Here is a 16,195-nt window from a genome sequence, read left to right as displayed (position 1 = left end):
TGCCAGAGGATACCCATTAGTGGCTTCTGAATATTGAAGCCCGCTTGGAGAGAGAGAGAGAGAGAGAGAGTGTGGCAGCAGTTGGCACGAAAAGAGAAGATCTGAACCGCTGCCAGCTTTTGATGCGAGAACCGAGAGCAAAGAGGGGCTCAGTGGTCCGCGCCATTAAAACAGCAAAGCACTGTTTTCCTTGGTGAGAAATCGAGTGTGTCCATGTGTTGGTGTATGCGTGTCTTTTATTTTCTTCTTAACATCACATTCAATAAATGTCCCCAGCTTGTCAGTGTTCACAAAGGATCTCAGTAACAAACTATAGAAGCTTTTTCCCACTGCAACTTTATGGCTGTGAATACAGATATGGTCATGTTGCGTAATATAACGTAGCTTGTCAAGTGGCAAATAGAAATATTTCCCGTCATGATGTACAGTTGCATTTTAATGCTAAGAACGCAAAGTAGTCTTATTCCACTGATATTGTCAAAATGTAGTTTGGAATCTTGGCTTGACTAAAATAAAACCAAACATCGAAACACTCGCGTGGTAAAGCAAAGTTCTTTGATGACAACTACTCGGTATCTTTCTGTTATGTTTCGAACCGTCAAATATGTAAATGTTTGCATGACGCTGATGGAAAAAAATGTGCAGATGTTCAGATCAAACTCCGGTGAGATCATTTATCACATCGCTTTTTGATGGTCAAAATGACCATAAAGCGACAATCATTAGTTTCAGTTGGTCAATTGAAATGATTTTGCATTCTGTGTGGCTAACCAACATATGCTACATACCTGTAAAGCCAAGGAGCATGGAAAATATTCACATTATTCTTTCTAATGAAAGTCCAGATGGTCAGCAGTAGTTGCGTGAGAAGACTCGAAAGACTCAGGCTTTCCACATGCTCATGTCTCTCATCACTTTTATTCAGAGCTGTGTGTTTGCTTAGTTGTTTTCACCAACATCGTGTATTATTCAAAACAGAACAAAAGACCTCAATAATCTTGATCTAATGAGGCCACTTGGCAACGTCTCAAGAATCATAATTACAATTGATTCAAATGTTGCATTACATTGTACAACAATTTAAGTCTCCGCTAAGTCTATCATCATTACCAAAATCGTGTTGGATCAGCTGCGCCACAATTTACACACGGTCCGAGCAGGTTTAAATTTAGACTGACTTTTTGCTACCAAATTGTCATTCCGCATGTATTTTCAAAACACACCCTCACCTCACCGGCATGGCACCTATTTTTCTACCGCTTTTTGATTTTATCGCTTTATATTGTGTCCGAGAAGTGTTTTTCTATCATGCTTGACTTGACCACTACATTATCTTAGGTTAGTGACAGACCATAACCTGTTTGGACTTTGCTACATATTTGGGTTAATAACACAGTTTGTCTTCAGTTACTGGCTTTGCAACATTTGACATTTGTTTATGATCCATTTAACTGCCTGCTACAGTGTTTATTAACCACAAGCATTTGCTTTAACCACCCCATATGTGCAGGTTTCGGCTGCAGTCAATCAAAGGCTTAAATCTAGCACTCTGTCATGATCGCATGTACATAAACATGACGTTTGCCAGAATAATGCAAACACACACGGAATAGTGACAGGAAATACATTGATCATTTTAGTTCTTTTGCAGCTGAAAGTTCAACAAAAAAAAAAAAAAATCTTAACTCCATCTCTCCCTCCCTCTCTCTTGTCACACTAAGGGACAACAGCAACTTCTCATCATGGGAATTGACAGGAAGAGCTGAAGATGAACGCACACAAACACGGTTTTTCCAACTGACGTACGGTACAGTGCTTTTTTTTTTCTTTCCCTATAGCCATACCCAGAGGGGGTTGATGTGAAACGGATTTGAACATCACTTGCGTCCTGTCTCAAAGTGAAGACTACACATTGGACATGACAAGTGAAAGTATAGAAATGACATGCAGTTTGACACTTTTGCATATTATTAGATAACTATTTTTTCTCAAATTATGAATTATGGGGCACTGGTTCGGTACCACTTCCGGCCATCCCTGCGTGGAGTTTGCATGTTCCCCCCGTGCCTGTGTGGATTTTCCCCAAGTACTCCGGTTTCCTCGCACATTCCAAAAACATGCATAGTAGTCCGATTGAGCAGTCCAAATTTGCCCATGGGTATGACTGCTTATTTGGGGTTTGGCAAAAGAAAAGTCAGTCCAATCCTATGCAAACATATTTGTTCGGACAATAATAATAAAACGTATTGCAAGCATTTGATACTGAGAGAAAGGATGAATGGAGGTATACGCCAACAGAACCTTGGAGGCCCATTGGTCGCTAATGTGCCACGTTCTTAAGACACTGACGTCAGCTTAAAAAGAATGAATCTGAAGTCTAGACACCATTGATTATATCCTGTGGCTGAATGGAATTTTCTAAAACCACATGGGTGGTGATTGTAGCCAACTGTTATCTGTCACGAAAGGCCAGAGGCCGCAAAGAGTAAAAGTGATCTGGGTCTTAAAAAGTTTCTTTTGTTGAAATTTCAGTTTTAGATCCATTCAAAAGTTTGAGCGTTAACTTTATTAACATAATTGAAAACTGCTGCTGTCCCATGCATTTTGAAAAAAGTGTAGCTATTAACACTATAGCAGATTTTCTGGCATGATTCTAAACTAAATTATGTAGTGGCATTTGGAGAGGAAATAAAAAACAGCAATTATGGTTAAAGGTTTCACAATATTATTTTTGTTTTTCTTGGATGAATCAAAATACTTTTCCGTGTCACTTGACTGCAAGTTGTGGTATTGAGTCAGAGGAATGTTGAAACACTTCTGTCACTGATGGTCTACTGCGGCATTTAACATCCTGCTGCCCACATTTAAAGCCAAATTAAGCACGGGTGGAGAAGAGAACGAAGAAATTGCTTGGACTGAAGACCAAATACTACAAGGATATATAAATCACAATATGGAAGTCAGTGATGTGTAATCAGCAATGGAAACAGTAGCTGACACACAATGATAATAATAACTGTGAAGGATCACTAATGATGTTTTTCATTGATTTTTGAAAAATGGCATTCTCTAATGTGACAAAATAAGGTTATGGAACTATTTCTTCCAGCATTATTAGTCGTCCTGCAGTTTGTCAACTAGGTCTATTTAAGGCTAGCAGAGAAGGCCTTGCTAGCAATGAATGCTAACCACTTTTTATATCAAATTATTGCTCAATTGAGCTTTTCCGCAAAGAATAAATAAACATAGTAAATACATTTTTTTTTATCCTAAATCGAATAAGTTCACAGTGTTACCTTTTCATAAAAGTGAACAGAAAGATTGTGAGATTTAAAAGGGTTTGAAGGCTCTTTGCTGTTCTAAATGTGAGGCAATTTGAGCTTTTCATTCCAACTTTGGCTGGGTCTCTGTCAGTAAGGGGCCTAAAGAGGCTGCATGGACGCAAGGCTTCTCTGTGTTCTTTTCACGTTTTCCCAGGCACATCCAAAATAAGAGTTCCATGGTGCTTTTGTTGCTGATGGTTGCATAACATCAGCTGGGCTATTTGGTGTTTGGTCACGGAAGTCCACAAGGCTAATGGTAAACATTACATTGCCAATTAATCAAAGCCAAAGCACAAACTTCCTTTTACATTTGCCGGACATAATAGTTGGATCTTTTTTCTCTTCTTCTGAGCAAATTGTAAAAAAATAAAAATAATAATGTAGCGTTGCTATAAACTAGGTTCATTTTATATACTTGAGTTACTCTGAGTCACTCACTCAAGTGAGCCAGTGGTTGAGTCACTTGAGTTATTCAGGTTTTTGTCTGATAAAAAGTTCTATTTTTATTAGTACTGTCACACATTAATTTTTTTTCTCAATTTACAAAATAATTAATCAAGCGTACGACTCTAAACTTACTCCAACTTAAATGTGAAGTAAGTTAAATTACGGTTAATATTATTTTAAAATAAGATAAAAACATGGTTTTGAAAACAAGTCACAAACAAAATCATTTGAAAAAGAACTTCCATTGTTGTTGTTGTTTTTTTTAACGTCGTGATCCCCCTGGAAAAGCTTGACCAAGTAACTAGGTCGAGGGAAGTATTGCTTAGGCCGCTTCCCCCATGTGACCTAACCTCGGATAAGTCTAAGATGATGAATGACACGAGGTATTTATTTAAATATCACAATGTTCATCTCAAAGGGATTGCCGGAATAGCTCCTTTCGAAATTCCCAAAAGGACGTCAAACTTATTTCCCGTTCGTGTATTCTACTAGCTAGCCTAATCTAAAACTCTCTGTGTTACAGTAACAAGCTAGAGATACTACATAGACACATTATCAGCTTTCCATTGCTTGCCAACCTGACATTAACTAATCCTTATCAGCGGCCTCTTTGTTTTGAGCATCATTTAATGTCTTTACAGGTGACTGAGTGACCCCTGCCTGAAGATTAACTAATTTCTTTAACAACTCTGTGCACTGTCACATTTACTACTCATTCTGCCTTCAGATATGCCGGTGTATATTGTGTGTGTGTGTGTCCGTTTGTGTGTATACAATACTGTAAAACGAATGTAGCTGCGTTGTTAGTTTAACTGCAAGTGTGCTTTTCAAGTCTTAATCACTTAAAATGCAACTTGTTCATTTGCTGGAACATATTTTCCGTAGAATTGACAATTTTCTGGAATTCTGAACTGTTCTGAACTGGAACATGAATGCTACTGATTTTTAATGATCTAAACCAATATGCTTGTCGTAGCTTCGTTTAGTAAACACTTCCATTTTTTTTATCAACTTAGTTTTGTTGCTGTTGTGGGAAAGATGATACTTTTTTCAGTTTTACTTCACTGGCAAATTTGGTAGGAATTAAACTAACATTCAACAGACTGTTAAAGCTAATGGACTTTTGTACTGAAAAGCACATGATTATTTGGGGAAAATTCCATTACCAACTACATTTATTCTGATTCCATAATGGAAGGCAGATGATGGGAAGTAAGTGACTCCACAAAGTACGCATGTTTTTCAGCAACATCTTTACTAAATGGTGTTTTGAGTATGAGACAGCCATTGCCATTTAAAATACCTAAAATAGTAGTACATAAATATTCCTGGGTCTTAATGGCCATCATAAAACATTTACTATTCAGTCAAGTCATATTTTAACAATCATGTAAAAAAAATGTTGGGTCACAGATAGCGGACAATCCCCTCAAAAATGCTTCTATCACTTCAGTTTTCAGTTGTAATTACAATGTTCACCACTAGATGGCAGATGCAGCTTAATATCATTCCTGATGTTTAACCTCCATGAAAGAAAGACAAATTTAATCAACAAACTATAGTAACATAAATACCTTTAAATGATCATTTAACGACCTGAATATAAATGAAAAATCAGTACTGGATGTCGCAATGTATGCTGGGATGTGAACAGCGGCCAATCTCAACAAAAGTACACAAGAACCATCAACAGTAAAATTTTGGCCCCATTTGATCATGGACGTGCCCATCTCAAGGTCAAGGTCCTGTCAAAGTTAAAATAGACTTATAGAGACAGGATTGCATCAACAATGCTGCTAATATGTCCCGATACATAACCATTTATGAAATTAGTCAAACATGACTAGAACCAATAAAGCTGAGTCATTAACTGACAATGACTACATTGGAGGAGTAACCCAAAGATGTAGCAAAGCTGTGGGTATGTTTGAGTGTCCTGGTAAGTTCTGAGCATTGAGTTAGGGTCATGCCAGTGAGCCTGACAGGCCTCCTCTAGGCAGCTCTCTCTAATAGGTGCTAATTGCATTCCATTCCTTACTGGTCAGTAGCCAAGAGGAATGTGACTGTTATTATGATGAATCCCTGTAGCCTTGGTCGATCAGCACATTCTTTTGCACTCAGTCAAAATACTCCTGCAACACCAAAAGGGGTGACAGGCAGTTATTAAAATTAGTCACCAATAGTCATACAAACTAGTAATAATCATTGATACCAGAACATGAGTAATCAAATCTAAATTTCAAAAAGGGTTAAATTGTGGTTTGGTTAGTTTGGTGCATAAAAAGTTGTGATCATTTTATTCGAGTAGACAACAATGACGTTTCTGCACGTAAAGTATTTGGGAATTACTGATTCCAGGTTGTGTGGTGGAATTTAGATGATTTTCAGATTTTTATACGGCGCCCCGTCCAACTCTTTAAGTTTGGGAATGACTACACGCCGAGCATTTGCGTAAAACCATGTCATAAAATGAACACAAATGTTGATCAGTTTTCTAGGTCAAACAGAATCTCAATGAACCTCATGAACTCGTGAGCATGCCCATTACTTCATTAACTCTTGTAATTGCAATAAAATGAAGTTCTATAAAGTATTGGCTCAGTATTTCCCCCTCTCAAGCCAAACCCATTAAACTAAAAACATTTAGTGACTGATAATCACAATACGTTTGTGACTGATAATCACAGCACAAAGTTAACAATGTCACAAAATGGAAAACGAGACAACGTTGTGGAGAAAGTCATTAAATTGGTTTGTCTGTTAGCAACAGTTGGCCCAGTGGTCGTTGTGTGAGAGGCTGGAATCTTGGAACTAAGTCAAATAAAGATAGTGAGGGAATATTTAAGTCAAACACAAATACCGCACAGTGTGACACACACAACCAATGAAACGTTAGCAGGCGTCATATTGGTGGGAATTGCCACTTTCAAAATCGTTAAATAGCACACGTTTGTGGTGTGGTTGTGTGTTTTTGTGGACATCATGTAGTACGTTCCCACCCTACGGATGAGAAAACATGAGGAAGCTAGCATGTTAGTGCCAGCCTCTCTCCCTCTCTCTCCATATGAGCATGGAGACCATGACGAGTGAGGAAGCAAATTAACTTCTATCCTTCCTGCCGCCTCTCGGCTCATGTATTATATTTACTTCCCAGTATTGTTCGCCACAATGCAGATGACACATAAGGAAAATGGGAGTGTAGCCACTTTGTTTTAAAGCAGTTAGGAAATCATTTCTTATATTGTAATCCCACTGTAGCCCGCAAAGTGTCAACTCAATGTTTCTTGTTAAAATACCAAAATCCTAAATTGTCTTTCCTTTTAATAACAATGATATATTCCAACATCTTTTTGCTATAATCCCAATTTCAAAATAAATTGAAAAATTCTGTCATATGTATGTGATGATATTGCAAGGTTTTTTTGCTATAATCTCAATTTCAAAATACATTGAAAAATTCTATATAAATTATATATGTGATAATATCCACACACATTCATTTCTATTTAAGTCATTAATGGCCCCACGTGGGAATCCATAACTCCGATGTAGCCCGCAACAAAAAATGAGTTTGACACTTTTGCACTAAGGGGGGTCAAACTCATTTTAGTCGCGGGTCGCATTGAAGTCATAGTTTAACTCGGAGGGCCATTATGACTGTCAACGTCTTCTATAACTAGTTTTGATATCAGAGAGTATTGAAAACTGTGTAGCTTGAAAAGATGAATGGTGGTAAAAATTGCTAGTGATATATCTATTTTTAAAAAGGGAAGACAATTTGTAATTTTAGTAATCACACAAAGTCGATGCAAAATTTGTCTTCTCGGGCCGCATCTGGCCCCCGGGCCTTGAGTTTGACATTAATGTGCTAAACTAAGATGATGTAAAAGCTCATAAAATTAGTTATTTTGGTAGCATATCTAATGAATCGCCATTTTCTTTACTTTTCTGGATTGGTTGTCTGTTCCCACATCTTTTTAGTTTTGAATGAGGATCTCAACACCTGCTGTCTCAGTGGGCGCAGCAGCATGGGGGCACAGGCTTCACGTTAACTGTGCTGTTTTTCGAAGTCAAAGCGAAGGGAGTCACCTTACTGTTATTATTGTCATATTAGAGGCCCCTCTGAAAGCTGCTGGGAGGTATAGATAAAGAGCTGCACTAACAATGTGTGTGATCTTTCTTGAACATTGCTGTTTAGCAGATGTGTTAAGTCAAATAAATAGGAGGGAGAGTACATCAAATCCAGAGCTCTGTGAGGGACAGAGCAGCAACAGGTGTTGAACTGCAAAATAGTTCAACAAGTACTTTAATGTTCTGGGAAGAACTGGAAAGTAGAGTACAGTACTCCCTCGTTTATCGCGAAAAATTGGTTCGAAAAACCACCCGCGATAAGTGAAATCCGCAAAGTACGGTCATCAACAAGAAGTACTCGGCAAGGCTAACAAGTTAGCGGAAAGATGGTCATTCGCAATCGTGCTAACACGCGAAAACGGACTTCTTAAGGAATGTAAACGAACATTTGGAGCAATACTACATTGTCCTAAAGGTTAGATACATGTTTACTCAATTTAGAAGTTTCATTTAGACTTTTAAATGTGTTTTTAATTTGGAAAAAAATCTGCGATGTAGTGAAGCCGCGATAAATGAAACGTGAAGTAGCGAGGGATCATTGTAATTCATTCCTTGAAAGAAAACCAATGAGTGAAAAAATCCAGAGATCTCAGTGCTAAAATGGTACAGATGTTTTTTGTATTGATGTTTTTGGCACACAAAAATGAAACTACCTGAATATACTTTTTGGCAAAACACCATCAGAGGAGGTCAGTCTAGAGTTACCAGAATATCGTCATGCCAGTGGGAGTGGGGGCTTGGGAACCGGTGACTAGTTTTGTTCTCTGCCATTGTTCGTCTTCAGGATGTCCTTCTGGGATGTCACGCAGGAGGTCAGAGGAGAAGTTCTCTGTTACTGTCTGGAGGGAAGCCAGGAAGGCCATGACTCCTCTGATGTTGGTCAACTAAACAGGCTGTTTGTTCCACACGACTAAACAACATTGCACGTATGTGTCTCGCGTTGCTATTGAGGACATTTCATTTTATGTTCAACATTGGAAACCATTTTTAGTAGTTTGATTGACCGACAAAAAAAACTGAGCATTACTATATTAGGAAAGGTGGGATTTTATTTTTCGCGATAAGTGAAATCCGCGAAGTACGGTCACCAACAAGAAGTACTGGGCAGGCTAACGAGTTAGCGGAAAGATGCTAACACACGGAATCGAACTTCTAAAGGAATGTAAACGAACATTTGGAGCAATACTACATTGTCCTAAAGATTAGACACGTTTCCTCAATTTAGACGTTTTATTTTGACTTTTAAATGTTCTTTTAATTTGGAAAAAAAATCCGCGATGTAGTGAAGCCGCGATAAACGAAACGCAAAGTAGCGAGGTATCACTGTATAAGGGAAACTGGGCTTTTCTTGAAGACATCCAAAAAGCTTTTTTAGATCCTCTGACTGATGTTTAATGCCATTTGGGTGGTTTTAATACTTTAAGAGTGACTGAGGTCATGTAGTAAGCTAATCATCATGTGAGTCACTAAGGTGACGAGTCAAGGTGTGGTTGGCCATTAAGATATCCATTGAGACAGGACATTGTAATTGTTTGAATGGTGGTGTCAGAGATCACCTCCTATGTTGAGTGAAAGTTATTTCATTTTGTCATAGTGTTATTTGCCTCTCTGACCTCAAGAATGTAGTTTTACGTCATCTTCTGTCAAAATGCACACATTGTATTTCTATTGTGTTTACAGTTTGGATGACGTCCTACAGTGGCAAATTTGGACTTGTCTATTTTTATGGATTTCCTTAAATCCTAAATTTCTGCTTGGAAACAACATGTGGTTGTTCTACTCTCTGTTCTCAGGTAATGAAGCCTGTCTGCACACAACCATGCAACAACAGAGGGCACAATTTGATTGTATGCATGTTTATTTGTGTGTGTAAAGGTAGTTGAGATGGCAATTACACCGATTAGCTACCCATGACGGCATTTATTTTTCTCATAGGCAAGGCAAAGCGTAGTACAGGCAATTTAACAAATAGTAACAAACGCACACACCTCTTTCTTAGCAAACAGCCACAGCCGTATATAACAGTCATTAACTAGTTAAAACAGATAATCTGGCTTGGTGGTCTCCTTCATGCTAGAATATATCTTATCTCTCGTTACACTCAGGTTTCCAGGAAGCTGAAACACCGTATGATCACTATCATCTCAAAAAACAGGCTTCAATCGGACCCAATCCACCTCAACCTCCCGTAGCAACAATAATAGGAGTTGTTCACTTCAAACCCATGAAACAATAATCTGACACTGACAAATTATTTTTTTTGCTCCACTCTCATGCTCCACAGTCACCTGCCCTAAAAAAACACTTGAGGAGTCTCCACCAGCATCATAAGGTCTACTCTAAACACACCCAAGGCGTGCACCCTCAGTTGTTAGATTCCAGGAAATTATTTGTCAAATGAATGTCATGGTTTTAACAATCCATTTATTTCAATGCCACGAACAATCGTTCATTGTTTTCTTTGGAAGTTCAATGCATGCGGTCAGATTTTAATTGAACTGTCAACAGTTTCCCAAATTTCCCAGTTACTACTTCCTACTTCGAAACACTAACCCTAGTTTGAACCCTAGTTTAAAACCTGAACCCCATTTTGAAACCATACTTTGAAACCCTGACCCTAGTATGAAACCCCATTTCAAAACCCTAACACAAGGTTGAAACCCTACTTTGGAACCTTAAGGCTTGCCTGAAACGCTTCTTCAAGACCCTTGCCCTAGTTTGAAACCCCAACCCTAAAATGAAACATTAGTTTGCCACTGTGCTTCAAAAACCTGACCCTAATTTGAAATCCTACTTTAGGACCCTAGCCCTACTTTGAAACCCCAACCCTAAAATGAAACCCTAGTTTGAAACCGTACTTAGAAATCCTGACCCTAATTTGAAACCCTTCTTTGAGACCCTGACCCTTGTTTGAAACCCTACTTCAAAAACCTAATCCAAGTTTTAAACCCTAGTTCAAAACCTTAACCCTAGTTGGAAACCGTACTTCGAAGCCCTGATCCTGGTTTGACACAATACTGTGAAACCTTAACTTGATTTAAATTTTCCAAGATCTTTTCTAATGACAGGTTGTTTGTTTAAAAGGCTTAAATCCAATTTTAAATCAAAACAGTCAAGACACATTAAATTATTCATCTCTGCAGACAACCTGTTTGGACTGAAAATTGTCGATGACCACACGGGGTTTTGTTGTTAGCGAATATTCTTGGAAGTGATGAATAACATTTAGAAAGAAAATCCCCAAAGCAAAGATTAAACAATTAATTTTGCGTTTTTTGTAGTCACATGAAATCATTCTTGGAATCAAGACAACCAACAGCATTGCCTCCAAAAAAATGACATTAACATTGCATCACCTTTTATGTTTTGTTAGCAATTAACAGCCACCACAGTTCAAATTATGATAATTGGATGGGTGGATCTTTGAAAATATGTTGTCACCAATCTTGGTGACAACACATGTGACATTGAAGGTTTATATAATCCAAAACTAATATTTTGGAGTTTTGCGCAACATTAAGCACTTTCAAGCATGTTTTAATGTCACTTTGCGGTTTTAATTATAAAGTTCCACTCGATTTGTGTGGAGGAGGACGGAGCTGTCACTGCTTGTGTAAACACACAGCATGTATGGGTTAATGGTCATATGTCCATTTCCTGTCAGGGTTCTCTGGGAATACTTCCTATGTTGACATTGTGTGTGCATTGCGTCGAACTCATTTGGCATTAAGAGGAATGGATCTCACATCCTGTATCCTTTTTTTGATTTTTTTTTTCAAATCACTAGGAATATTTGCGGGATCCAACACTCCTTGTCTACCTAATTGACCAATCAATGACAAGTACCGTATTTTCCACACTATAAGGTGCACCGGATTATAAGGCGCACCTTCAATGAATGGCCCGTTTCAAAACTTTATCCATATATAAGATGCACCGGATTATAAGGCACACCTTCAAAGAATGGCCCATTTTTAAACTTTGTCCATATGTAAAATATATACATTTAGCCCGCGGGCCGGACTTTGGACACGCCTGCTGTAGTGGCTCAATATTGGTCCATATATAAGGCGCACCTGATTATAAGGCGCACTGTTGGCTTTTGAGAAAATTAGAGGTTTTTAGGTGCGCCTTATAGTGCGGAAAATACGGTATGGTTATTGAATCAGGTTGACGGGGGTCATCTTTAATAGGAAATTAATTATTTCAGTGTCTCTTAATGAAATAAAAAATGACTAGTGTTTGTTTTATAATAGCTTTTTAAAGTCTCTGACTAATTGCTTGTTTTGTGCTCCAGAGAGAGTAAGAAAGAATAATGTGCTATTTGGTCAAGAGCCACACTTTCATTGTTTTATGTACATGTTTATTTATCAGAATGACGTATTTATCTCCCTGTGGAAGATTGCTTCCCAGAATGTTGAATGACTTGAGGGTTTATCCTGGGTCATGTGTATGTGTCACTGTGACATGGTCATGATATCCCTTTGCACTCTGATGACAATATCTTTCTAAATACCTTCACTCATTAACGGTGTGTTTCCAGTGACGCTCCTCAATCCCTATCCAACACTCTTCCCTTGAATTCTTCTGGATTCTGTAAAAGTACAAACTTTTCGTTCTAAGTTTGTGGGTGGTTTATTCTATTTGCGTCCAGTATAACGGCCAAATGTTTGTTTTCAACTCTGGGCTCCTCTAATTGACCAGAGTCTTTGTTGTGGTCACAACATGAGATTCAGCTACGTCAGGGCTCTTCTACAAATGTCCAGTCAGAAGGCTTTTACAATAATCAAGTCTACTGGAGATATAAACATGGATAAGCTTCTCTTGGAGCAAGCAACCATTCAAACTGGATTCAGCACAGATGGTTTTGACAATTAGTGTCGAGACAAGACAGACAACTCGTACCAAATGCAGTTTTTTGATGGATGGTATTGTTTTGCTCGTTTTGAGAGGCCTGTGGAAGAAGTCTTTTTGCCTTGATCAGTACGGAAGAAGAATCTAGTGGTCAGAATCACAAGTTAAATACCTCCTGAAAGGTTTCTCTGTTGTGGGGGGGAAAAAAAACTGCGGAAAGTTGGGGTGTACAATCCACTGCGTTGGTGAATAGCTCCTCATTATTCAAACTCTGCCAGCACAAGGCTTTGGACTGTGTGCCAATTTTGTTTTGTTTTGTTTTCTTCAGACCAAGTTTTGAAGTCTGCTGGTCAGCTGGTCTTGTTTCTTTGTGCTCAAACTGGGAAACACTTCTCTCAAAGAGAACAGGAAGACCCTCGTTTGGTTCGAAACAATTTTCAGATTTTTCATTTGGACAACACATTAAAATAATGTTTTAATATGGAGTATTGTATGGAGTACGTATGGAGAATTGTTAATTGGCATTGACCAAGAAATCATTCCTACACTCTTAGTGACCCTTCTTATTTTTTAAACATGAGGGATGCTTTTATTTAGAGGCAGGTGGTGGACTGAAACACATTAAACTCTGAAAGGCAGGAAACTGAAGAGCTTTGTGTATTACGTAAACAAAGGACAAACGCTTGTACGCTGATAGTTTCGTATCAGGAAAAGGATCATAATAATGTATGAATAAAAAGAACAAACTGGAAACGGAAGAGAAACTGAAGGACTAACGGCACTCAGAACTAATTACAGTGTGAACATCATAAAAACAGAACACAATTGGAAATCCTTTTCAACCAATACTACAAGGACAATATATTTAATGTACAATGAGATTCATGTTATTGATTCATATTTTCCAAATATTCTTCTTCAGGTGAAATATTTAATTGGAAACATCGAAACAAAAGGTCACTGACAGTGTAAAGCACGTGTCAAACTCAAGGCCCGGGGGCCAGATACGGCCCGCCACATCATTTTATGTGGCCCGTGAAGACAAATTGTGCATCAAATTCATATGTCAATATATAAATTACTAATTGTTTTCACTTTTAAAAATTAGATTAGTTGCTAGCAATTTTTATTACCATTCATATTTTTAAAATGTGTTTTTCTTAGTCTCTGTTTTGAAAACTGGTTATTCATCTAGTCATTCACTAGTTTGTTGAGTACCGTACACTATATATAATTTGAGACATTTATTTGGGTTGGCAATTTCGATGGCCCTTCGAAGGAAACCCTGACTATGATGCGGCCCGCAACAAAAATAACTTTGACACCCCTGGTGTAAAGAGATACAAGATTGACTGTACATATTTAATGAACAAATGAAACCGCTTCACAACATGAATCCAACCCAATAACGGCAAAATACTTTATACAAGAATAAAGTTGTAAATGATTTGTCAGCACAATGTCTCTGCAGGAAAGCCAGAGGTCGGCTTAAATGTGTGTGGGAATGTGGATGTAATCATGTAAGAGAGAGGAAACATAAGTTTGCACTCAAAGACCTCAGCCCCACACTGCTGGAGGCCTGAATGGAGTGAACAACAGAGTAAAGTGCCTCAGTGAAAAGACTAATGTGGATGATTTCCACTTTTTATGTACACTTCAATCAGTAACAGTTGCTTTGCAGTAAATGGCAAAATTTGGTATACTGAAATGATGCTGAGAGAGACTGAGAGAGCGAGACAGAGAGAGACTGTCTGCATGAATAAGCCATCTATTGTGTAAGAAAGTGTAAAATTTACTAGAATAACTGCATCTTTGGAATGGCATCTCCGAATTGTTCCGATAATACCACATCAGGCGGGTTCAACACAAGTCCAGACCTATGGCTGACTTTGTATTAGCAAATAACCGCAATGAATACTTCTTGATACCGCGGCCGTTCCGAGGCATGTTGAATTGACCGAGTTGCGAGGCCTCGGGGCTTTTAAAAGGAAAGCGCATAGTAATAGTGAGTTGTCAAATCCGAGCACTGTTAATAATTTAATATTCAGTCTTTGCAGACCGGAAAAGGGGGTTAATTTGTGAAATTACAGTGTTTTCCGGACTATAAGGCGCACCTAACACCCTAAACTTTTCTCAAAAGTCGACAGTGCGCCTTATAGTCCGGTGCGCCTTATATGTGGACCAAATTCCTAAATTTAAACTGGACTGAAGCGTTGTGTCATGAAATCAATCATAAGTGGCCCGCTGAAGAGCATGACTCATGAATCAAAAAGACTATGGATCATTATTTTGTGATTATAAAATAATTTGTTGCATCTGAAGTTGAGATAAAAAAGATGAAATGGAGAAGGATTTGATTTGGATTAAAAATCTGACATGATGCATTAATGGTGCGCCTTATAGTCCGGTGCGCCTTATATAAGGACAACGTTTTAAAATGGGCCATTCATTGAAGGTGCGCCTTGTAATCCGGTGCACCTTATAGTCTGAAAAAACCGTAGTCTTTGCCGAAGATGTCTGCATAAAAACAAAACCCTAATTTTTGCCCATCCATCCATCCATCCATCCATCCATCCATCCATCCATCCATCCATCCATCCATCCATCCATCCATCCATCCATCCATCCACTAGTAGAAATAGGACATTATCGCACACGCACACACACACACACACACACACACACACACACACACACACACACACACACACACCAAACAGATGGAGCAGTTCTTTGAAAGCCCACACACGCTTAGAAGTGGAATCAAAGTTACTTTTGAGCTTTCTCACTACAAATAAGGGATATTGTGAAAGTTTCAGCTGCAAGAAGATTTTTTTTTTTTTAAATAAGAATTCAAACAAAAATGCATCTGTGCGTTAACTTACCATCCCATGCTCAGTCTTTCAGTTTACAGCTGTGTAGCATCTCGCTGACTCAGTCTTCTTGGGCAGAGTCAAGCGAGGCCACACAGAGTAAGAGGTGCAGGTTTCTTGCGTAAAAACCACTGGATGCTGTACTCAGCGTGTGCGGACGTTGCCGCGCACATGAACGAGTATTTTCTGCCGAGTCAGTACTGTTGTCGAGCGTGCAATTGATTGTGCTGCAGCGCTGCCAGCCAAAAGCAGTTAAAAATACCCGGCTCACCCAAATGAGGTGCAATTTGTTTCTCTTTAAGCCAGTAAAATGGAAAAATGTGAAGCAAAGACTTGTATCTCATGAAGGCTGTTTTTGTTGTCTTTCTTGGGAATAGTGAGCTTTTGATTTTTGTTGCAATGATATAAAATGTCAAACTAAATGTATTTATCCTCACTTGTTTAAATAATGTATTCCTTTCTTGTTATAAAGCATTGAACCAACATCTGGACTGGAAATGTCACACGTGCCAAGAACATTTGCCAGGTACTGAAGCAACCATGACATTTACTTTTGTTGTCAATGAT

The 16,195-nt window shown here is 38.4% G+C and overlaps 1 protein-coding gene across 7 annotated transcripts in view; it reads left to right on the top strand.

Moving 5' to 3' along the window:
* Window positions 1–16,195, top strand: part of mcm9 (minichromosome maintenance 9 homologous recombination repair factor) — a 52,631-nt gene that overhangs the window by 21,751 nt on the left and 14,685 nt on the right. For 3 of the 7 annotated variants that reach the window (XM_061270083.1, XM_061270091.1, XM_061270090.1), the window contains exons 17-20: window positions 1,722–1,807; window positions 8,686–8,827; window positions 9,582–9,694; window positions 16,101–16,154. The gene's annotated coding sequence lies outside the window, so the exon portion shown is untranslated. The remainder of the gene's footprint in view (window positions 1–1,721; window positions 1,808–8,685; window positions 8,828–9,581; window positions 9,695–16,100; window positions 16,155–16,195) is intronic. The other 4 variants (XM_061270085.1, XM_061270087.1, XM_061270084.1 and 1 more) reach the window with 4 other exon arrangements.

The sequence above is a fragment of the Syngnathus typhle genome, linkage group LG22, assembly GCF_033458585.1.
Source record: "Syngnathus typhle isolate RoL2023-S1 ecotype Sweden linkage group LG22, RoL_Styp_1.0, whole genome shotgun sequence".
NCBI lineage: Eukaryota > Metazoa > Chordata > Actinopteri > Syngnathiformes > Syngnathidae > Syngnathus > Syngnathus typhle.
The sequence above is the reverse complement of the archived record's forward strand: the minus strand, read 5'-3'. Positions and strand labels throughout refer to the sequence as shown.